Here is a 25,182-nt window from a genome sequence, read left to right as displayed (position 1 = left end):
AAAGATGCAATTCTGCCAGGGCTCACTTTCACTGTGGCCACAGGAACTCACAACAGAATTAACCTTAGTGTTAAAAGATGCGGCCTGAACTATGTAGTATCTTTACACATTTCTTTACTCCACAACAAAACAGAAAGGAGGATAAGAGCAAGGTTTATATAGACTGAGTGATCCGAAGATTCTACTACACAAAGACTTCCTCGGCTGTGGACTTGGGAAGGAGAGGCAGTCAGCTGGGCCCAGATGCTCTGTGCTGCCTCTCCTCAGTCACCAGCATGTCACAGCCCCAGGGTCCAACTCCTGACTCCTGAATCCACCTTCTTCTTGCCACCTGTGCTCCTCAGCACAAGGGGATACTCAAGGAAGATTCTCCAAACCTCCAACAAGACGGAAATGTCTTTCCCACCTGTGGACAGCCTCACAGACATGAGTGGAAGGGGCCACCCTGGGCTCAGTGCCCTCCAAGACAGTGCCCTCCTAGAGATAAGTGCATCTAGCAGTGACCCAGTGGACATCGCTCAACTTGTAACTCAAGCACTTTTGAAGAGCCATCCCCTGGCCATTTGTCCTCCCCCTTCACCAGGGACCCTTTCAGCTACTGCTTTGACCCCACTATTTATATCCTTCGAGCTAAGTTTGAAGTCCCCTGCCCTCCCAGACCCACCCATGACAAGTACTATAGTCACTAGTCTCCGTGATTTTATCTTTGTGTCTACGGTCTGTCTATTGGAAACTGCAATTGGTTGTCCTTCATAGTTTACACATTTTTAAATAATTAAAGCCTCTCGTAATGAATTAAGCCTGTAAGACGCATGTTCCACACATATTAAAATCAGAGCCAGGCAGTCACCCAGTGGCTCACGCCTGTAATCCTAGCTACTCAGAGGCAGAGATCAGGAGAGTCATGGTTCAAAGCCAGCCTAGGGAAACAGTTCAAGAGACCCTATCTCGAAAAAAAACCTTCAAAAAAAGGGCTGGTGGAGTGGCTCAAGGTGAAGGCCCTGAGTTCAATACCCAGTACTGAAAAAAAAATCAGAGCCAAAAAAGCATTTTAGGTATCTGTTCAAGCTTGTATTAACCACAGATCAGCGCCCTTCACAAATGGGTACCTCCTCCTCAGTGTTTTTGGGGATGGGAGGAACCAGGAGTCAGAGGAAGCTTGAGGTAGGCTTGTGACTCAATCCCACCTACAGAACGAAGTTCAAATTCTGCATCTCATCCTCCAAGACCCTGAAGAATCTGACCCTAGGAGGAGTCTTCAACCTCACCTCCCTACACTTCCCAAATGAGCTGAGTCCTCACCACTGGAACTGGCACTTCCCCGTCCTAACACCCATCTGAGGTTCAGCTGTCCCTGTCAGACTCTCCCTACCACTCCCTGCTGTGGCTTGACTGCATCCCTGAGGTTCATGTGCTGAGAGCTTGGTCCCCAGTGTGGCAGTGCTGAGGTGGTGGAGCCTTTAAGAGATGGGGTCTAGAGCAGGACAATAAAGTCGGGGGGGGGGGCGGGCACTGCCCTTGGAAGGGATTAATACTGGTCTCAAAGAGTGATTTGCATCTTCCTGCATTTTGTGACACAGCCAAAGACGCCATCATCAGAAACTGCCCAACCCTGGGATTTCAGCCCCCCACCAAAATGTGAGCTAAATAAACCTCTTTTATAAAATACCCAGGCAACAGAAAACAAATTAACACGCTCCCTCTGCTGACCTGTCTGTACCTGATGAGCATCTGCCCACCCTTCAATGCCCCCCACCTCCAATCTTTTCCCCACGTAGACAGGTGCCCCTCCTTTCAGATGGCTTTCAGACACATCAGGCACCATATGGACAGCACAAGTCAGCATCCGTCCAGCCTGCCCTGCCTGTCTAACATGATGGAGAGTGAACTTTCCGTCCTCCTCGTGTCACACTTTCTACACTTTCTGACAGCCCTGGCACCAGCTCGCCCGCTTGCAGCCATGAACACAGGCTCTCTGCCCCTCACTCCACGCTGCCGGTTCCCTGACGGCAGGGAAGGAACTGTGGAGTTGCCTGAGTCCTCCCTCTTGCTCAGAGCTTGCAGGCTATTTCCAAAACACTTGCTGAATGAAGCTTAATATTAGATCTAGAGTAACAAAGGAAGATTTGAACTCGTATCCTTAAAGTCTGCTGGTCATTTCGCCAAGTGCTAACACTGGGTCTTGTTGGGGGCTCAGTTTCCCCTCGGTGGAATGGCTGCACCACAGCTGGTTTTCAATCCAGGCTATTAAAAAAAAAGGTGGGGGGGGCAGTTTCTTGAGCAAATGGGATGGTGTGTAACAAATTTCCAGGGAAGGGCAGCAAGGGTGTGGTCGATGGGGCTAATTTTAAAGAAAAAACAAACAAAATCGGAATCTGAAGTGACAAATATGTGAGGTTGTCAAGTTTCAAAAGAAAACTTTTTTTTTTTTTTTTCTAGTTCATCTATTTAACAGATCCTATATTCTAGCTCGGCGGTTCTCAAAGTGTGGTTCCCTGGCTATCAGCCTCAGCATCACCTGGGAACGTGTTAAAATGCGAATCCTCCGGCCTACACCAAACCTAAAGATTTAGAAACTCTGGGGTTGGGACCCGGGAATCTGTTTTGGTTTTGTTCTGGTGGTACTGGGTTTGAACTCAGGGCCTCATGCTTGCTAGGCAGGCACTCTTCTACTTGAGCCACTCCACCAGCCATTTTTGCTTTAGCTATTTTTCCTCAGGGCTGGCCTCAGAGATCCTCTTACCTGTAGCCTCCTTTAAAGCTTGGATTAGAGTACACACCACCATGCCCAGCTTATTAGTTGAGATGGGGTCTTGCTAACTTTTTTGCTCAGGTTGACATGGAACCATGATCCTTTCAATCTCTGCCTCCCGAGTTCAGGAATCTGTTTTTCAACGAGCTCTCTAGGTGACTTTGATGCACGCTCACATTCTAGAACACCTTACAGCACCTGTTGTTTCCCGACCAGGCCAGCTCTCGCTGGCAGCCTGCATCTGTTCATGCTGTGCCTTCCCAGTAGAGTGCATTGCCTTTATTTTTTGTCACTCAAACTTATACTTTCAAGGCTCAGCTTTCCTTGACCTTCTGAACAGAGTCACCTGTTTGAGCTCCCTTCACTCCACGGCTCTTCCTGGCCCTCGCTCGTGTCACAGGCAGCCTCTTCCACCTGACTGAGAACTTTCAAGTTCAAGGATCATATCTGTCTCATAGCCTAGCCCAAGCCCCGCAACCTTTGTCTTCTGCTAGGAACCTCTGATGAACAAGGAGGACGGTGAGAGACATCACTCCCATCTCCATGCTGGCCAAGTGAGGCACCCCCGCAACAGAGAAGTCACCTAGACAGCTCCACAGATGAGGCTCAGTCCCAAAACACATGTCAGCATTCACAAAAGTGCAATGTAAATTTCACAGCGAAATGGTTTCCTCTGCTCAGAAAAAGAAAACATGCCCTGATGGGAAAAGCAGCAGTTTCAGAGCCACCCTGCCATCTCATAAGGACAGGGACACTCTGTCTGCCTTTGCTAGCACTGTGCTCCAAATGCTGAGCTGACACTTTTTCAAATGTTGAAATCAGAAAACACAAACATAAGCTCTACCTCTGCCACCGCCAAGCTGGGTGACCTCAAGTAGGGAGCCATTCTTGAAGTCCTGGCCACTTACCAAGGAAAGACAGCAAGTCCAGAGACCCGATTACAACAGCTCTCAATAAGCCTTGTCCTTCCTTATCTTACAGTTCACTAAGTGCTTTCACATTCATGGTCTCGGTCAATCATCAAAGGCATCTACCTGAGTCTTTCTCAAGGGGTCAGAAATCACCACTGGCTTTGACTTCCCATCCATGGCTGTGATCACAGGCCTCCCCGAGAGCTAAACTTGAAACTGCCCAAAGGCTCTTCTTGACTGACCACCAAACCTGCAGAGATTTTCAGATGGTCTTTTCCCACCAAAGCTAATCTTCCGTTGACTTGGTGTTTGAGGAAAAGAAAAGGATCAAGCAAATTGCTGTTATTGTTGTCTTTCCAGAATGACTTTCTTTGCATGGCAACATTGCTAAAAACACATCACTGGGTATTTGGGAGCTGTGTTTCACGGCTGGCACCTCACTGACCTGATAATATTTAAAACTCTGCAAGAACTGGGTCACTCTTGACACCATTCCCAGGACCAAATGCTGTCCCAGTGAACTAAACCGAAGAGAGAGGAAGGAAACGGGGCCTCTGCTCCCAGAGATTTCTGAGCCAGCTCTCCAGTGAGTGAGCTCAGGACTCTGAGAATTTCTGGTTTGTTCACACAGGTTAGAAACTCTAACTTGATATCAAACTAAAGACAATTATATACTAACTTCATCTGTCTACTAGATTATCGATGAGCTGTACTGAAACTGTCAGCAGAGTCATTTATCAAACCTCAAAGTTCTAGCTTGCGTTGATTTTTAGCAGAAAGTATAGATTTATCATCAAGGGCAAAAAAATAAAAAGAGAAATCTATATAGCCATAAAGATAGCGTTAAGATGGCAAAGTGAAATGAGAAAGCTTGTTCGTGTCAGTGATCACTCACCAGAGGTGCTCTTATTTCAAGTTTAATCTCGATTCTGAGTGCCAGCTGTGAGAGCATGCGCGCGCTCCCTGTGCTTTCAAGGGCTTTCAAGATGCTTGATCAACACCAGTTTGAGGCCAGGGGCTGATCCGCATCCACTCTGGATTTGGCCATTGTGATCTGTGTAGAGTGACTACTTGATGGACTGTGGGGGTCCCATGGAGGTATCATAGTGGGCTGTGGAAGGGGTGGTTAGACAAGCAGATTTTGGACCAAGGTGCAACTGACATGAGGGATCTTTCTACACATATACCAATCTATATTTAATCCAAATTCTACTTCAGCAATACTCTTAGAATCTCTTATTTCTTAGTTCTCTAAAAAATTGAAGGAGCTTTCATTAGTATTAATAAGAAAAGACATTATTTCCTGGAAGTGGATCCTCCATCAATTGAAGTTTTTTGTTTCTTAATAACAGAATAAGCCTGGTTTTCTCCAGTATTTTGAACCATCCACACACAACCCCAAATCCTTGGTTTTTTGTATCATGAAGAAGCTCTCCCCCCCCCCATACACACACCTTCAAAAAAGATAGTTTCTCAGCTTTTCCTTGTGGTCAGCTTGGATCCTCAGCAGGAGGCATGCCTGTGGGCCATGAGTTAGAATCCAAATATTCTTGTGGTTCTATAACTTACAGTTACAGTAGCTCAAAAAACTCAATCATAACGACTTGGTTATGAGTTTGAAGTCTTTTGCACAACTGGAGTTTATGAACAAAGCGGTCTCTAGCTTGTCTAGAAAATATTTTTGATAAAACAAATGTTTTAAACAAGGGGAAACCCAGTCCTAATCATCTAACTACTCTCCATGGTGTTACTAAAGTGTTACTAAAAACCAGTTTGCTTCTCTCTCTCTCTCTCTCTTTGACACACACACACACACACACACACACACACACACACACACACAGCAAACTGGCACTTCCAGGCACAGGAGTACTAAAAAGAAATACGATGATCAAAGTTGACATGGTCTCACATCTCATTTGACCTTGTACGGTCACAAGGTTCCCAGCATTCAAAATGGTATAACCCTTTTATAACCAATAAATCCAGACACAGCACAAAGGCCTCTTTCTCCTTCTCCAGCTTCATCATCACGCAGAGTAAAATACTGACTCTGAACTGGATGACGATGAGTTTTTGGATGGATGTTGAGGCAGACAGAGGGTGGAGGCCAGAGCCCCTGACCCTTACTTTCCCACCCACGGCCCAGGCCTGGGAACACACAGAGCCAGGTGAAGCAGAGCAAAGAGCTCAGGGAGCACGGGATGAGTGTGGGGATGGGCTGGGCATGCACACTCATCCAAGCCCATTGGAGGCTTGCAGGAGAGGCAAGCTCCCTGCATCACTAGGCTTGTGAGCAGGAGGAAGAGCACATTTTCTTCCAGACGCCTGGGCAAATCATTCTGACTGCAAATGACTCATGCGGACCCCGCACCTCCTCTAGGGTATCTATGCCACCTCCAACCAGATCTCACCAATGTCAGAACTCTCTATTCTTGAGAACTCCTGGATAATGTGCTCAGCACAGGTTCTCCCTTGGGGTTTATGGCCATGGTTCAAAGACCTCAGACTAGGGTCAGGGTCCACAGGTAAGCCAGGAGCTTCCAAAATTGGACTCTGACGCCCCAGGGGAAAAGTCCTTACAAACTCTGGTCACCCAGAGTTCCTACTCAAGGTGAGTTTCCCATCCCAACTCCAGAGGCCCATGGACCACCACCAACTCACCATACTCATCCTACTTCTGGATAGAAAGGGAGGAGACATCAGAAGTGGCTTCAATGGTGTACCCAGAGAAAACACTGCTGTCCCTGCCTCTAGGAGTGCCTCAAAGGAAAAGGAGATAAAGACTGAGTGGAATAAAAAAAAAAAATCACTTGTTTTGTTCTCAAATCAAAGTCTGGCTCACAGAATACTCGAAGTTTCACCGGCTAAAATCTGAGGGCATTCTATGTATCTATTATAACCACAGATAAAAAATATTTGATTATTATCTGAGCTTGGGTCCTGAACTCAGACAGGCCTGGGGCCAAGTCTCAGTTCACCTGTGTCAACTGAGTGACCTCAGATAGATGATTTTTATCTAAGACTCAATTTTCTCATCTATAAAATGAGGGCAACAGTTCACCTACCTCCCAGGATGGAATAAGAAGACTGAATAACATACTGTTGGTAAAATGTTTAGCACAGTGCCTGGTCCTTGGAAAATATTTTATAAAACTAGTTACTAACACAGTATTACAATTTTATCTTAAGAAAACTACATCATATAGTTCTTTTCCACAAGGCATTTATTATTTGGGCCTTTTCAGTATATGGGCATTAATTTCAACACATTTGCTGGATTTTGCATTCATCTAATCAATTTTCACTAATGTCATGATTTAAAAAAAGAAAAGAAAAAGATAATCCCTCTTTACCACGCCGACCCTTCCTTTCCCTGCTGCTAACCATTTTGGGCTCTTTTGGAGTGTCAAGAGCAGCTGTTCTCTCTCTGTCACTTGTAGAGAACAGATAAAGATGATCAATCACAGAGCAAATGCCCATGAAGAATGCACCATGGATGGATGGCCTCCTCACCGCTATGTGCAGCTCAGCTGGAAAGCTGCATTTTGACTCTCAAAACAGCTCTTTGCAACATCTGGTCCATGTACACAAATATATTCCAAAACGCCTCTGGAATTGGGGCTTGGGGCTCAAAAGCACTGTCTTTGGTCTTGTTTTTCCAGGTACGGTCTGATCACAATACTCCCTTTTCTCTCTATCTCTCCCCACCCTGAACTCCCGCATTCCTGGGTCAGAAGCACCACCCTTCAGTGCCTCTCTTGGAGGCCAGGGCTCACCACCTCCTGGTACTGTGGAATATTCTAAAGACACTCTGTCCAAGGACTTTGGGCTGACCTGTTTGTATCTTCTGCTTCTGATAAGCTAAGCTGCCAACAGTCTCTCTAGACTCTTTCTCAACTCGCCTATGTGCAGGCCCCAGGTCCCCATACCCACTACACACACACACACACACACACACACACACACACACACACATGCATTGTGTACTTAATTGCAAATTGGCAATTAATGCATTCTATGCATTTCATATCTTCCAATGACACATTTTCCCATTGGCCACCAAATGTCCTACTTCAGGTTGGTCTCTGAGGGCTTTCAAACCACAGAATATCTTGAACTGGAGGGTCCTGTTGCCAAGTCAGCTTAATCTTGGGGTCAATAACCTTGAAAAGTAAAGGTCAGCCAGGTGTAGTGGGACATGCCTATAATCCAAGTTTCTCAGGAAGAAGAGAAAGGAGGATTACACTTTTCATACCAGCCTGGGGAATCGTTAGCAAGAGAGAACCTTTCTCAAAAAGAAAATAAATAAATACAAAAGGGCTTAGGGCATGGCTCGGGTAGATGACTTGCCAGCACAAGGCCCTCGGTTCAATGCCCAGTACCACAAAAAAAGAAAAGGGCTAATGAAAGGAGGTTGGGTCCAATAACAGAGGACTTTGAACAGGGTGGCTGTGACACTACCCAGCTTAGTTCAGCATATCTCAGATCCTCTTCTATACAATATAAGAATGATCTGGACTAGTGCTACTCACAGCTCTAAGAGCTTAACTGCCTCCCCCAGTGCCAAAGCACACTTACTGATTTACTCATGCAATAACTGCTGAGCGACTGACACTGCAAAGCCATGTGCCAGGCACTGTGAGGACCACAGTGTGACATCATCCCTCAAAAAGCTTAGAATCTAGGTGGGAAATAAGATGGTCACACCAATCACTACAAGTATCAGAAAAGAGATAAGGTCTCAATCAGAGAAGCCTATAAGATAAAAAGTATAGTGTAAGCCCTTAACGCCCCAAACCTGAAAGCTCCAGTAATTTTCAACGTATCTTGGCTCTTCTGCATCTAATGTTTTACCAACGCTTCTTTCTTCACAGCGTTCTTAAATCTGTGCTCTGCACTATGCACTTAGAAGCTGCATGCTTAAGCCAGGTCCTAGAAAAATGTCCCTGATGTGTTTTTACCTGTCTCCAGCGCTCCTGCTAATTAATCTGTGACCTTCCATCAGACTAGGAGAATCAGAGAATTGCTCCATCTGGCTAGTCTGACTTGATCGCTGTCTTTTAGCTCTCAGATAGCTCCCCGCATCCCAGAACCCCCACATCAACTGCCTTTACAAACCAATTCGAGCCTCATCCCCTCCCCCACATAAACAGTGGCTAGGAGTACACTTTGTACCGGGTGAGATTTAAGCTTTAGGCATTCATCTTCATCTTGGAGAGTTTAAACAGCTGACCACGTCCTGGTCAGAACTAGGATATATGCTAGAATATAATTTGGGGCACAGGATGCAAAGGGAATACTAGTAGATGCCAACAGTAATAAATGCTGTGGCATTAAAAAGGAGAGCCACTTCTGGCCTCAGCATCCCGGGAAGGGGACATACCTGACCTGCACCTTGCAGGGTGGCAGGAGTTCAACAGAGAGGGAGGCCAACAAGGACCCCAGGCCAAGGAAGGACCAATGGTTTGATTTCAAGACTAGCAAACTGGCAGGTGACAGGGCACCTTTAAACAGGTTTATAAGGTCCTAGCAAGCTAAATCCTAGAGACAGATAACTTCCTCTTGGACCAGACTTCAGGAGGTGGTAAGAGTATCAATGAGGAGTAGTTGAAAAGATGCCGGAAATCAGAAAACCTGGTTCCCAGGCCCAGCTTCACCCAAGGGGGGCTCGGGCAGCCACAGTCAGTCATCTAACCTTGCTGGCTCACTTTTCTCGTTTGTAAACTGAAGCAGCTGAACTGGCTGACCTCAAGGTCTCTACCGTCCCAAAGTGGACCAGCTGTATATTATTTCTGCCATTAAAACACTCATCATGGGCAGGGGGCGGGCAGAACGGGGACGGATTCCTGTAGTCCTTTTCCACGTTTCACTTTTCTGACCTTAAAGTTTCTTTTTGCTAAACTTACTAATTTTATGTGTGCCTCCCACATGATAAATGTAACACTTTACTACAGACTTTCACTAAAGAATTCAATTTAAAAGGGAGCTGATTACACATGGGGGAGAAGGAGCACTCGCTTCGCCTTTGTGATGTCGCCTCCTGGCCTGGACTTTTGCTTCGGGTTCACGGTTTTCCGAGACATTTGTGCAGCACAGCCTTGGACTCATGCAAGTGCATCCAATGCGACAGCCCCCGGGGGGAGTTTATCTTCATATAATTATCATCAAATGTGGCAGGGCAGATAAAGAGGGGAAGGTGAGTATCTGTCACTCATCTAAAAGACCCCTGTACCCAAAGAAGACGGGGGGGGGTGGGGAAGAGCGGGGAGAGGACTTTCTAAATTGCAGTCTGTACTTGGAAATGCAGCGGAGCCGCGGAAAGTTTTCAGCCTAGAAATTCCCTGAAAATTGACGTTCCTTATGCCGCATCCAGAGGTCCCCACGCGCCAGGAAAGGCACCCAGCCCAGAAAGCACGGATGCGACTTCACTCGGCGGTATCGATCCTATGCACCAAAACGCCAAAGGCAAATCAATCAGCCCCAGAATCCAGGCGAAGCACACTGGATCGGCTGCGATTGCCAGTGGCGATGCTCCACTCGGCACCTGGATGCCACTTTCCGCCCGTGCCCGACCGAAAGCAGCGCTTCCCGCAGAGCCGCGGGGCCCCGGAAGTGAAGCTGTGCCCCCCCAACACACACACACACACTCCCCGGCCTGCACCCCGCCTTCTGCGCCGCCCCGCACCCCGCACCCCGAGCCCGGTACCTGCGGCGGCCGTCCGCGGATGCAGCTCTGTCGGGATCCCTGCACCTGCAGCCACTGGCTGCCCGCCTCCCCCCATGCGCATGCGCGGCGCCCGGTCCGCGCACTCGCGGTCCACCTGCCGGGTTTTGGCTGCGGCTCCCAGGGGATCGCTTAAGGGGCGGAGCTCCAGGGAGCAGGTGCAGGTGCGGGAGTGGCGCGGGGAGGCGGCCGTCTCTCTGCCCACTGATCACCCAGCGTGACCACGACCGTCCACCCCGCAGTGAGTCCAGCTTCTCGAGTCAGGGTGGGCCAGAAGCACGGGGCGGGGGGGGGGCTTGTTAAAACAGACCCCGCACCCAGGTTTCAAACGCTGCAGGCCTGGAGCGGGGAGCATCACAGCCCTTTCTCCTGGGTTCAGGGAGGTCTGTCACCACGCCCCAGCACCGCAGGTCCAAATCAAAGATCTTATTAAAGAAAACTTGTTCTCCTTTCCTACCCCTTTTGAGATTTCACACAATACTTCCTCGTTCCTGAACGGCCACACCTGCTTAAAGTAAATACATAACTGAAGCACACGCTCAAACAAAGGTGGGCTGCGTCCTCCCGCGTGTGAGTCAGGAACATGGAATGCAGCCTCAGACGCCTGGCGTGTAGCCTGATCCGTAGATGGGCCGCCCCTGCTCAGTCCGGGGAAACAGAAGGGCCCCTGCTTTGCTCCTTTAACGCAAAGTCCTGTGTACCCCCTAAGCACTTAGCGCAGCACCTGATAAGGAACAGGCATCCAGACATCCATGACACTTGGCAATAGGGCTGGAGAAGGAAACAGCTTAACAGTATCTTAAGAACCCAAAGAAGCCGGGCGCCGGTGGCTCACGCCTATAATTCTAGGTACTCAGGAGGCAGAGATCAGGAGGATCGCAGTTGGAAGTCAGCCTGAGAAAATAGTCGGGAGTCCCCATGTTGAAAAATCCATTACCTAAAAGGGCTGGTGGAGTGGCTCAAGCGGTAAGAGCGCCTGCCTAGCAAGCGCGAAGCTCTGAAATCAAACCCCAGTACTGCCAAGCAAAACAAAACAAACAAACAAACAAAAAACCCAAAGAATTGGATGAGCAAGTAAATATGAAATGGGGTGGACCAGGGAGGGGAGGGTCAGGGTTCCTTTCTGCCTTCCACCTGGAGAAACCAGTGCAGTCAGTGTCTTTATCTGAGACCACATGACAGGAGGACTGGAATGGGTTTTCACAAAATAAAGTATTTCTTAAAAACATGAGCATACATGTCTCATATGACCAGTCCATTCCTAGGTGTTGTCCAGGAGAAACTGAAGCCTCTGCTCATACACAGACTTGAACATGCATGATACAGCAACTTAAGAGTCCCAATCTGGAAGAAACCCAACTGTCCATCAACAAGATGGACAGAATATACTGTGGTACCTCCAAACAACGGAATACTAGGTAGTGATTTAAAAAGTGAACTATGGTATAGGGAAGAACTTTCTCAATGAAACCCCAGCAGCACAGCAACTAAGAGATAGCATAGATAAATGGGACCTCATAAAACTAAAAAGCTTCTGTTCATCAAAAGAAATGTTCTCTAAACTGAAGAGAACACCCACAGAGTGGGAGAAAATATTTGCCAACTATACATCAGACAAAGGACTGATAACCAGAATATACAGGGAACTTAAAAAACTAAATTCTCCCAAAACTAATGAACCAATAAAGAAATGGGCAAGTGAACTAAACAGAACTTTTTCAAAAGAAGAAATTCAAATGGCCAGAAAACACATGAAAAAATGCTCACCATCTCTAGCAATAAAGGAAATGCAAATTAAAACCACACTAAGATTCCACCTCACCCCTGTTAGAATAGCCATCATCAGCAACACCACCAACAACAGGTGTTGGCGAGGATGCGGGGAAAAAGGAACCCTCTTAAACTGTTGGTGGGAATGTAGACTAGTACAACCACTCTGGAAAAAAATTTGGAGGCTACTTAAAAAGCTGGACATCGATCTACCATTTGATCCAGCAATACCACTCTTGGGGATATACCCAAAAGACTGTTACTCCAGAGGCACCTGCACATCCATGTTTATTGCGGCACTATTCACAATAGCCAAGTTATGGAAACAGCCAAGATGCCCCAGCACTGACGAATGGATTAAGAAAATGTGGTATCTATACACAATGGAATTTTATGCAGCCATGAAGAAGAACGAAATGTTATCATTCGCTGGTAAATGGATGGAATTGGAGAACATCATTCTGAGTGAGGTTAGCCTGGCTCAAAAGACCAAAAATCGTATGTTCTCCCTCATATGTGGACATTAGATCAAGGGCAAACACAACAAGGGGATTGGACTATGAGCACATGATAAAAGCGAGAGCACACAAGGGAGGGGTGAGGATAGGTAAGACACCTAAAAAACTAGCTAGTATTTGTTGCCCTTAATGCAGAGAAACTAAAGCAGATACCTTAAAGCAACTGAGGCCAATAGGAAAAGGAGACCAGGAACTAGAGAAAAGGTTAGATTAAAAAGAATTAACCTAGAAGGTAACACCCACGCACAGGAAATCAATGTGAGTCAATGCCCTGTATAGCTATCCTTATCTCAACCAGCAAAACCCCTTGTTCCTTCCTATTATTGCTTATACTCTCTCTTCAACAAAATTAGAGATAAGGGCAAAATAGTTTCTGCTGGGTATTGAGGGGGGGAGCAGGAGGGGGTGGAGTGGGTGGTAAGGGAGGGGGTGGGGGCAGGGGGGAGAAATAAACCAAGCCTTGTATGCACATATGAATAATAAAAGAAAAATGAAAAATAAATAAATAAATAAATAAATTTTAAAAAAAAATAAATAAAAAAATAAAAAAATAAAATAAAATAAAAAGTGAACTACTGAACACAGGCCTCAACATAATACATCTCACAATGCTGAGGTGAAGACGACACAGACAAAATGCAGACTGGATGGTTTCCTTTATACGAAGTCTAACCTATAATGACAGAGAGCCAGTCAATACTCACCTACAGTCAGGAGAGGGGGAAAGGGGCAAAGGATCTTTGCGGGCGATGGATATTGTCACTATTGATTACAGTGATGATTTCATGGATGTATACAGCTGTCAAAGCCAAAGTGTATACTTTAAATATATGAACTTTATTTTGTATAAATTATTTCCCAATAGAGCAGGACACTTATAATCTGTTTATTTAGTGGGAATAAACCAAGAAAGTTCATGAGGAAAGGCAGAACCTAAATATGGTGTGACGGGATTTAGACAGAGAGCAAAATGAAAGTCAGCCTTTGCAGAAGAAAATAACAGTCCCGAGTATTCGATGTCTGGAACAACCAGGTATAAAAGTAACCAAGTTATCAATGATAACACTAAAGTGTTTCCCAAAAGTATCTCTGAAATCTAAAATAACAATCAGAGTATATCATGAGAAACACACTTCATTATAAAGATTGTTATCTGCTCCACTGACTGTATCACCATCAACATGTGCTAAGATTTTCAAACTGTGTCCCATGGAAATTAAAAACAGGCAGGAGGCTGGGGAAGTTGGCTCAAGCACAATGTCCTGGGTTCAGACCCAGAAGGCAGGGTTCTGGGTGAAGGACTTCAGTCCAGCCAGCACAGGATGACAAATTACATATTACACTACTTACATATTAGAGACCTCATTTGATAATGACTCCATTTTCAAACAGCAATCACTTAAAAACAATTGAAGTAACAGTATCAGGAAGAATTTCCAAAGAGATGCTGTATTTGGTGGGCACAGTTTACAGTAGCCATATGTTCAAGTTTTTCTAGACTACTCCCAATCTTAAATATTTGTTATTGCATGAATTTGGCCCCCAAATCATATACTCCAACTGTTGGTTTAAAAAAACATCCCATTACAGACTAAAACTGAAACAGGAATAACTTTCTAGACCGTCTACAGTTTGTACAGAGTATCCACGGCAGTAGCTAAGCACTACTGAGAGTCTGCCAGGTGTCAGTTGGCATTTTAAGTACTTCACAGTGTAGTCTCACAGAATACACATGACAATTCTATGAAATTATCCTCATTTTATAGGTGACAAAACTGTACAAAATGTTTATTATTTCCCTCATAACACGGCTAAGTAAAAACTAAGGCCAACTAAATAAAGTGCTTTTCATATAAAGACAATCTTTTCTGACTCCACTCATCCCAAAGATCCACCTGGAGCCTGAGTTTATTTTCCCAGGCTTTTTGATACCAGAGGGGCAACTACAAAGAGCAGAATTGGGGTGGCCACCAGCATCATGGTCTTCACCACCATGGCCAATGTCAACTCCATGTTTTCTATGTGTTATAACTACTGTAACAGAAGTTCACCTCCAAAGCGCATTTAATGCACACGAGGACAAAAGTGGAGATTCAGAAAAATTCTTAACAAAGGGAGTGAATGGTGGGACTACAACGCGAACTCAAGTTCAAATCCAAATTTGTGTTACCTACACAGTACTAGACCCTGCAGAATTATATCCCTTATTCTTTGGGAAAAAACCCGGCATTGTGGATTGTAAGTGAGACTCTGTTAGTTTCCCAGGGCAGGAGAGAGTTTCTGAAATGCTCCCAAGCACAATACAAGGCTGCCACCCAGCCCTGATCCTAATAAAAAATCAGCTGCTATCTACAAGCACCAGTTTTACATCCCATTCCAGGAAAATTAGACACATTTAAAAAATTTTATTAGCAAATATTAATCATTCAAGCCAGTGGGTTTCGTTGTGACATTTTCACGCAATGTACTTTGATCATATTCACAGACATCCTCTTTACCCTCTCTGTCCTCCCTCCCCTCCCTGGTGCCCTTTCTCTTCCCAAATGTTCTCCCTTCTACTTTCATGTCTTTTTTTTTTTAATCTAGTTTCCACATATGACAGAAAACATGTGGTGTTTGCCTTTCTGAGTCTGGCTGATTTTGCTTAACTGATGACTTAGGTTCCATCCACCTTTCTGCTACTGACCTGTTTTCATCTTTCTTATGGCTGTTTAATTCTCCATTGTGTATAAATGCCAATCTTCTTTATCCATTTACACACTGATGGCACCTAGGCTGATCGCAGGTGGTATTTTGAATGAAAACCAGGAAGCATGGTAAGAACATATTTAGTCTATTTGGCCTCTTTTACCAGAAGAAAGAGAAAGAAAGTAGAAGAAAAAGTGTGTGTGTGTGTGTGTGTGTGTGTGTGTGTGTGTGTATGTGTGTGAGAGAGAGAGAGAGAGAGAGAGAGATAGAAAATGCTAAGATTCGGTATTCAGTTCAACTGTACCTTTATGGTAGTTTTTTAAAAAATCATTTACAGAACAAAAATATCTGAGAAATAAGAAAAGAATACAAATTTCTCTGTCCCTCTGTGTCTCTGTCTCTCTTTCCTGCTTGCACACTATTTAATAGACACTGGATTAAAATAGCCATCTATACTGCACATCCCATCTAAAATTTCGGAACATGATAAAGAGGGGTTGTACTTAAAAAGTAAAGAATACCCTAGGAAAACAAGAAAAACTCCCTTCTGCAAACCCGAGTTGTTGAGAAAGGGCAGAATGCAGATACATTACATCTCCGAAAATCAAAATGGGGGGATGGGGTGTAGTTTATGTGGGGGTGTGCAAACTTGGCAAGGGGAGGCTGGGGCTCAACCCCCAGTGCATGTACACACACACACAGAGGGAAATTCTGCTCAAGTCCTGTGACGGCAGCAGCTAGGGCAAAGATAGGGAGGACCTGGGGCTCACAGGTGACAGCTCAAGAAGGGGTGGGGGGGACCTGGAGCTCACAGGTGACAGATCAGGAAAGGGGGGGCACCGGAGCAGTGGACAGAACAGTGAAAAGACACTTGAAATTATAATAAGTATCATCAGAGAAACACAAGGAGATATCATATGCACAAAACTTAACACACACCTGGACTTTACATTTTTGGTGACCCCGGGCTTCGGGGTAGACAGGGATTAGCAAGTGGAAGAGGAAGCTGAGCAGTCACCCTGGAGTGACATCGCCTCCTGTGCAGTGGCAGGAAAGGTGGCTGGAGGGCTGATCAGGGTGGCTCACTACATTCTGTCCCTCCACACCTGCCCACCTCACTTGACAAAAATAAAATCACGCACAGCCTGATTACAACAGCATAAACTATAAAAGTGAAAGAGCTCAAGAGTGTGGCAGAGTACGGGCTGTGGATTACATTGAATATATGTAAGTGATGGCATTGGAATTCATAGGAAAGCGGACTAGCAAGTGACACAACCACAGGTGCCATGGTGGGTGCCTGGCTCTCCCATGCCCTCCTGGCAGCCACAGCCGGCATTTCCCACATCTGGCTGTAGAGGGCTCCAAACCTGCAGACTTGGATTCCAGAGCCCCCAGGGCAGTCTCAATTCTATAGCTTCCTGGTCCTTGCAATAAGCAATTGCCTTCATAGATTATTTGGGGAGGTTTTGTGTATTTCTCTGTGTGTATGTCTGTGTGTCTGTGTGTTACTGACATTACACCACTTAGTTACATCCATTTTAAAATTTTATTTTGAACCACTGTTTTACTGAAGTGGCTCAGGCAGAACTCGAACTCACCATCCTCCTTCCTCAGCCTACTAAGTAGCTTGGATTATAGACATGTACCACTATGCCAGCCTGGGGAGTTCTCAAATACTCATCATGAAGTATATAGCTCCCAAGGAGTCTATATATTATCTACATCTCTTAATAAATCCTTTTATTCCTGAACAAGTAAAAGGGATCTCAGTTGTGGCATATACACAATCCACCTGGGAAACAAGTTCTCTTATTAAAAAATGATCTGTAGATAAATGAGAAAACTAGTACCAAAAAACTGAAGTGCAAATATCTTTGTAAAAAGTACAGAGAACATGTTTGACCTTGTGGTTAATCTCCCCAGAAGCCATAAAGGAAAAGATGGGCAATATCGGGGGTTTGTTCTTGTTTTGTAGTGCTGAGGATTGGACCCAAGGCTCACACTTGCTAGGCACAAACTCTACCACTTGTGCCACACCCTCAGTGCTTTCTTTTTCTTTTTAATTTTGTTTTTGAGATAGGATCTAACTAACTTTGATCAGACTTGAATTCCTGATCCTCCTGCCTCAGCCTCCCAGAGTAGCTGAGATTATAGGCATGTATCCCTAGACCCAAACTGGACTTCATATATTGGAATTCTTAATTCCTATATAACAAGAGCCAAGTGAAAAACTAAGAAAAATAGTCTCAGAATATAAATCAGTATTAGCCTAATATCTATAATATATTAAAATGTTCTTATACCTCATTAAAAATATAACATCAAATTTAAGCTGATAAAGTTCTAAGCAGATATTTTTTACAGAAAGAGAAAATTGAAGGCTCAAAAGAGCCTCATAGCCTTCAGCAATGCCATCAGCACAAATAGGAGCACTATAGTCCAGGCCAGCCCTGCATACAAATGAGACTCTTATTTGAAAAATGGGGAGGGGGATAAAGGAGAATAATGGAGGGGTGAATTCAACTATGATATATTGTAAGAATTTTTGTAAATGCCACAGTGTATCCTCACCCAGCACAACAATTTTTTAAAAAGAAAAGAAACCCTGATTCAGAAAAAAAAAAAAAAAAAGAAAAATAACATGTCATGCTAAGGGGAGGTCACATCCGGGAGGGGGAGGGTAACAGAAGGAAGTTAAGAAGCTGAATGTGGTTGATGTGCTCTATACAAAAATGAATACAGAATTTTTAAACTGGTTGAAACAACCGTAAGAAGGGGACTAAGGTAGAAAGGAGAAAAATAGAGGGGATGAACCAATTCAGGTTACAATACATATATAAATAAACATGGAAATGTCACAGTGAAATACCCTGTATAGCTATTTTAAACAAACAAAAATGTCTTTTATTTTTTTTTTACAAAAACAGAGAACAAGAAGGTAAAACAGGTCCTGTCTGGGAGTTGGCATCAGTGGGAGAGGGGAGGATATAAGGAAAGGGTGTAAGAGGGTGAATACGGTGGAATATTATGTACTCATGTATAAAATGGAAAAATGAGCCCTGCTGACATTGTTCCAGGAATGGGGGGGGAGGATAAAGGAGAATGATGCACTGTTTGAATTCAACTATGATATATTGTAAGAACTTTTGTAAATGTCACAATGTACCCCCAGCACAACAATAATTTAAAAAAGAAAACGAACTAAAGCAAACAGGGCTAGCGTTATGGCTCACGTGGTAGACTGCCTGCCTAGGAAGTGTAAGGCCCTGAGTTCAAACCCCAGCGCTGCCAAAATTCCAAATGCAGTAATTGTTACTATTCCAATACATTTTATATAATCTTAGGGTCATATGGAGACCTTACTAATGTAAATGACGGCAACTCATTACGAGTTAGAAACCTCCCAGATGCATGGGAAGTAGTCCATGTACTTTTTTCTGAATTGCCTCCAAACACAATAGAGTTCCAGCAGAAGGATAAAGTCTTAGTAGATGTGAAACCAACTCAGGGGAGGAAGACAAACGGCTTTGTATTTGGGGGGGGGGGGCAGTCTGGGATTTGAACTCAGGGCCCTGAGCTTGCTAAGCAGGCACTCTACTACTTGAGCCATGCCCCAGCCCTTTTGCATTGGTTATTTTTGAGACAGGGTCTCAGTTTATGCCTGGGTTGGATGGTACCATGATCCTATTTGTGCTTCCCTGTGTAGCATGGATGACAGGTGTGCACCACCACACCCAACTTTTATTGGTTGAGATGGAGTCTCATTACATTTTCCTGGGCTGTACTCAAATTGCCATCCTCCTGATCTCAGCCTCCCAAGTAGCTAGGATTATAGGCCTGAGCTACTGCACTGGGCAAATAACTTTAGTTTCTAAAATATTGTGTTACTTTATGAGAACGAAGTGTTTTGGCATGGTTTTTGCAGAGTTTTAACTAAATAGGACAAGGACATTAGTGCAGTTTGGCTGTAGTGGATCATTTATTATGCTTTATAAAGTTTTAGAAAATAGTTATGTAGTCCTTCTATTTTTATTTATTCATTTATAAAGTACTGGGGCTTCTACTCAAGGCATCACCCTTCTAGGTGAGCATTCCACCACTTAAGTCACACCACCAGGCCTTTTTGCTGTTAATTTATTTTTGTGGTAGGGTCTTGCTTTAGCCCAGGGCTGGTATTGAACCATGAATCTCTACCTCCACCTCCCTTCAGCTGAATTATAGGCACACAGCACCACACCTGGCTTGTTCTTTGCAATAGTCTTTCTAACTCCTTGCCTATACTGGTCTCAAACAGTGACCCTCCTATCTGAGCCTCCCAAGTAGCTGGAATTATAGGCATGGACCACTGCACCCAGCTATATTATCTATTATTTGGGGCTTTACCCAGTGAAATACAACTGACACGTGCTCCATTTTAATCTCAATCTGTGTCTGACAATATTCAATGCATAACTAAGCTATTGAAGAAGGGAATGACATAGTCATATTTGGATTTCAAAAAGGCTGCCCTGTTGGTTGTAGAACAACTCTAAAACATCGGCACCACACAGGAGCTTACTAAAAACATAAACTACAGAGGGCTGGTGATGTGGCCCACGGGTAGAGTGGTTGCCTTATACACACAAGGCTCAGGGTTTGATCCCTAGCACCACAAAAAATAAAAACACACAAACTATTGAGTATGTGTATGTAGCAAGGAGGTGTCCATTCAAGACAGATATTTGAAAATCTGACTTTATTTTTTATCTCATTTCTTTAAGATTTCTATGCTAGTGTATTATACAATGGAATCCTGACACAATACCATAAATGGAGAAAACAACAATTTCTTTTGATGGAATTTACTCTGCTAGGTGGCCCCAAACTCACCTCTCAGTTGGGTTTTAGTGCCACCTAGTGGTCATCTTCACAGAACTTTAATTAGTGGGGACAATCCTACTTACAGGACTGACTAGAATTTCCAGAACATTGGTTGGTGTCACTTTGTCAGCTTGAGTGGGACATTGAGCTTAGGAAACACCAAGGACCCAGGGACACACCCACACCAACCCCTCTGCTTCCAGGTTCCCCTCCCTCCATGCTCCATCTCCGCAAATGATAAAGTTGGGGTTAAGAGAGACACAGGAAGCCACTGATGCCCAAATTTAATGAGGTACATTAGACGCCCTACTACACACGTGAGCAATAAAAACTGCACGTGTTAAAGCGCATGTCTTAAAAACTTCAACCCTACCCGGGCACCAGGGGCTCACGCCTGTAATTCTAGCTACTCAGGAGGCAAAGATCAGGAGGATCAAAGTTCAAAGCCAGCCAGGCAAATAGTTCTCGAGACTCCATCTCGAAAAACCCACCACAAAAAAGGACTGGTGGGGTGGCTCAAGGTGTAGGCCCTGAGCTTAATTAAGCCCCAGTACCGAAAAAAACCCCAAAAACCCTTCAACACTACTCTTGATCTAAAAACTCTGGGACACCCCAGTTTGAAGGACTGATTGGAGAGACAAAAAGCCTGTAAGAAAGCAGGCAAGCCAGAACGCTTCTGAAAGAAGAATAAAGTAGAAAGACGGGGTTTGGAGGGAAGTGGATAGCTCTGAGATTTAGGGGTCGCGCTGAGTCCTCACAGAGATAAAAACTGAAGTGTTTACAAGTAAATCGGCACGAGGGCTGGGATTTTCTTTAAAGTAATCCAACTGGGGAGAGGGGGAACAGCAGGGTTAAGAGGCAGGAGAATAGGGAAGTACAGGTTGGTCAAGAGCAGTGGAGACTGACCAGACAAAATGGCACGAAGTTCCACCCAGGACATGCCCCAAGTCCCGCCTGGACATGCCCCGTTCTGGAGACATCTGGTTGGGGACGTCCTTGGAACCCCCTTTGTGTGGTTAACTCAGGAGCCGCTGCATCAGAAGGGAAAGTCCCTGAGCTAGCGCATGCGCTGAGCGCTGGGGAGCCTGTCCTCGGATGACCTCTAGAGCCTCCCTCCTACTAAAAGCTTTGCATACATATGGACTGCGTCTGGTGCATGGAATTATAACAGAACGCATCATGGGAGGGACCGTCAAAAACAAGTTATATAGCATCCTCCTGTCAATCAAACACGTCAGTCACTCTAGCCCCTCTTGCAAAGACTCCAAAATTTTCCCCACCCTTTGCCCTTACAACATATAAACTGCCCTTTGAACAAAGATGGGGCTTCCATGCCACCTGGCGAGAGCCCACATCTCTGTCTTGCGGTATGTCCTCCTGCCTGTACTTTTCCTTTCAACAAAGCTTCACTACTGCTTTGCAACCTGTGTCTGTGTCCAGTGATTTGTTCCCACACCCAAGGACCTGAGAATTCCCAACCACGCGCCAGTAACAGTTATACATGAAGCAAAGACTGACCATGTGCTGATAATTGTTGCTCACGTGATAGACACAGAGAGTCCTGTTGTCTAGTTTTCATATATTTGAAACTCCTCATAATACAGAGTTAAACAAAAATAAAGTGCCTGGGAAGTGCTCTAGGGGGAAAATTCCGCAGGGAGGTGGGCAATGAAATACAGAGTCTGGAGACTGTTCAGTGAAAAAGCAAGGAATCTGGAAGTGAGCAATGAATGAAAAGGAACTTGAAGCCTCGAGAATGAATGAGTATAAAAGAGAAAGGAGGGCTGGGTGTGGCTCAGTAGTGGAGTGTTTGCCTAGCATGTGATGTCCCTAGCTCCAGAGAGAGACAGAGACAGAGAGACACAGAGGAACCTAACGAAGCTAGAATCCTGAGAAACACCAACAAGAAGGGAAATGGCAAAGATAGTGTGGCTGGCATGAGTCTTGCATGCCAAAGGCGGCATTCCAAGAAGGCAGTGACCTACAACTGTCAAATGCTGTTGAACACTTGCAAGAAAGACGGGCTGGGGTTGTAGCTCAGTGGCAGAGTGCTTGCCTGGCATGCACAAGGCCCTGGGTTCAATCCCCAGCACTGCAGAAAGAGAAGTCAAGAAAGAGAAGAGAAGTCAAGAAAAGAAAGGACTCATCAGCATCCCATAAGAAAGTCACTGGTGATTCTGGTGAGAAGCAATTAAGGCAGGGAGGAGGGAACTGGGCAGAGAGTATAGAGTTCACAGGTGGGAGATGAAGAACAGAGGCATCTTGTAAGAACAACTCTTCCAAAAAATTTGGTGGAGGAAACGTGGGCCCTTGGAGGGAGGCTACCTGTTTGGAACGCTGGCCTCTCCTCTGTGACATCAGTTGCTCATTTGTTGATATACTGCTGAAGATGTTGACCTCTCTAAATGACCACCTGTCTTCCTTTTATTCTGTGTACACCTCCCACCAAATTCAGGTGGTGTTGTGACTGTCGCTTTAAAATTTCTTTTATATTGAATTAGCATGCATTAATAATACAAAGGGATTTCAATATGTTAATTCCATAGATGCATGCAGTATACCTTGAACAAGTTCGCCTGCCCAGCTTCCTCAGTGTTTGGTGGGTTTCACTGTGCTGTCTTCATGTGCACATACGAAGTGTTCCCCATCCTCTTCCCCTCCCCCATCTCCTTCTGACAGTTCCCCATTTACATTCATGTCCCATTACCATCATCATGACTGTCACTCTTTATATAAAATCTACCGGTGCCTTTCCAACACTTACTGAAGTCTGAACCAATGTCTTTTCCAGAATATTCTAAGTGTTCCTTAACACCAACCATACTGGACCACTCAGCCTCCTTCTGTGTACTTTCTGTTTAACCTCTGGTTAGAATATATTCTTCTCCAATCTTTGTCTCTCAAATCCTGCTTGTCCTTCATGTCCCCTCCTTATGTCCTTGCCTGACTCCCCACCTCTGTGCACTAGAGTAGACAGGACCTCTTCCTCCTCTATTCTTCCATGCATGCTGTTTATCTGTCATGGTGTTCACTAGATTTTGCCTTGATTTTAATTTTCTAAGTTCCCATTACATCCTTCCTCTACCCACAAGTTGTACATTACTTGAAACTGATTGTCTCTTCCTTATGGTTTTATCTGTCCTAGAAGTACCTAACACAGTATCTTGCACAAAAATTACCTTTTTTTAAGTTCAATTAGATTTCCAGGGCTCTATTGTTTACAACATCTGAGGGTCGAAACTGCCTTTTTAGAATACAATACTGCTCCTATTGCCTTCTGGATAACGTTGTCATTTCATTTGTTTTTTAAAAAATTTTTTGCAGTGCAGTGTAGAGGATCAGATCTACAGCCTCATGCTTGCTAGGCAAGTGCTCCACCACTAAGCTGTACCCCCAACCCTGTCATTTTTGTGAGCTGTCTCAATATGATCTAAAAATAATAGCTAAAATTTGTTACTTTGTAGCTGAAAAACTATTTTTCAGGTGTGCTTTATCATTTAAACTTTAAAAGTGTAGTTACGTCAGATATGGTTGCACATGGCTTAACCCCAGCACACGAGAGGCTGAGGAGGGAGGATTCAGAGTTTCAGCCAGACCCTGTCTCAAAGGAAAAAAAAAAAAGAAATTATATTCCACTGTATTATTCCACCACCTCTAATTTAACCTTTGCTGAACTCCTTTAGGATAGATACTATTAAAACCATGTTACAGATGAAAAACTGAGGTACAGAGAGATTAAGTAACTTTACTGAGGTCACAGTTTCTAGCAAATGGAATGGGAACTCTTTGTACTACAACTCTCAACATTCAAAGCGACAAGTATTTACTGAACACCCACCATGTACTATGTGCCAGGCACTTTCAGCTCCTGGGTGTCCAGCAGTGAACCAAACAGACAAGACTTTGCTTTCAAGGACCTTATATTCTAGATACAGTCAATAAAATCACATGTACGATCTACCATTTGATCCAGCAATACCACTCTTGGGGATATACCCAAAAGACTGTTACTCCAGAGGCACCTGCACATCCATGTTTATTGCGGCACTATTCACAATAGCCAAGTTATGGAAACAGCCAAGATGCCCCAGCACTGACGAATGGATTAAGAAAATGTGGTATCTATACACAGTGGAATTTTATGCAGCCATCAAGAAGAACGAAATGTTATCATTCGCTGGTAAATGGATGGACTTGGAGAACATCATTCTGAGTGAGGTTAGCCTGGCCCAAAAGACCAAAAATCGTATGTTCTCCCTCATATGTGGACATTAGATCAAGGGCAAACACAACAATGGGATTGGACTTTGATCACATGATAAAAGCGAGAGCACACAAGGGAGGGGTGAGGATAGATAAGACACCCAAAAAACTAGATAGCATTTGTTGCCCTCAACGCAGAGAAACTAAAGCAGATACCTTAAAGCAACTGAGGCCAATAGGAAAAGGGGACCAGGTACTAGAGAAAAGGTTAGATTAAAAAGAATTAACCTAGAAGGTAACACCCACGCACAGGAAATCAATGTGAGTCAATGCCCTGTATAGCTATCCTTATCTCAACCAGCAAAAACCCTTGTTCCTTCCTATTATTGCTTATACTCTCTCTACAACAAGATTAGAAATAAGGGCAAAATAGTTTCTGCTGGGTATTGAGGGGTTGGGGGGGAGAGGGAGGGGGTGGGGGCAGGGGGGAGAAATGACCCAAGCCTTGTATGCACATATGAATAATAAAAGAAAAAATAAATAAATAAAATAAAATAAAATCACATGTAAAAGGGCGAGAGCACAGCTCAAGTGCTTGCTCTAGCAAGCAGGAGACCCTGAGTTCAAAAAAAAAAAAAAAGAAAGAAAAAGAAAAAATAAGATATCATTTGGTTCTCAGAGCCATGAAAAAAAAAAAAAAGCAGGCTGGTGGGGGAAGTGAGTGTGTACGTGCTGGTGTGCGTGAAGCCC

At 44.5% G+C, this 25,182-nt stretch overlaps 1 protein-coding gene across 2 annotated transcripts in view; it reads right to left on the bottom strand.

Annotated features, from left to right (window-relative positions):
• Pls1 (plastin 1) overlaps positions 1-21,243 on the bottom strand; it is a 97,479-nt gene extending 76,236 nt beyond the window's left edge. Inside the window, exon 1 of one of the 2 annotated variants that reach the window (XM_074060227.1) lies at positions 21,136-21,243. The gene's annotated coding sequence lies outside the window, so the exon portion shown is untranslated. Of the gene's footprint in view, positions 1-10,372; positions 10,511-21,135 lie in introns of those variants that run through there. The other variant, XM_074060226.1, reaches the window with a different exon arrangement.
• Between the last annotated feature and the right edge of the window lie 3,939 nt (positions 21,244-25,182).

The sequence above is a fragment of the Castor canadensis genome, chromosome 17 (genome assembly GCF_047511655.1).
Source record: "Castor canadensis chromosome 17, mCasCan1.hap1v2, whole genome shotgun sequence".
NCBI classification, from domain to species: domain Eukaryota; kingdom Metazoa; phylum Chordata; class Mammalia; order Rodentia; family Castoridae; genus Castor; species Castor canadensis.
Note: the sequence above shows the minus strand (reverse complement) of the source record. Positions and strands in the feature narration are given on the sequence as shown.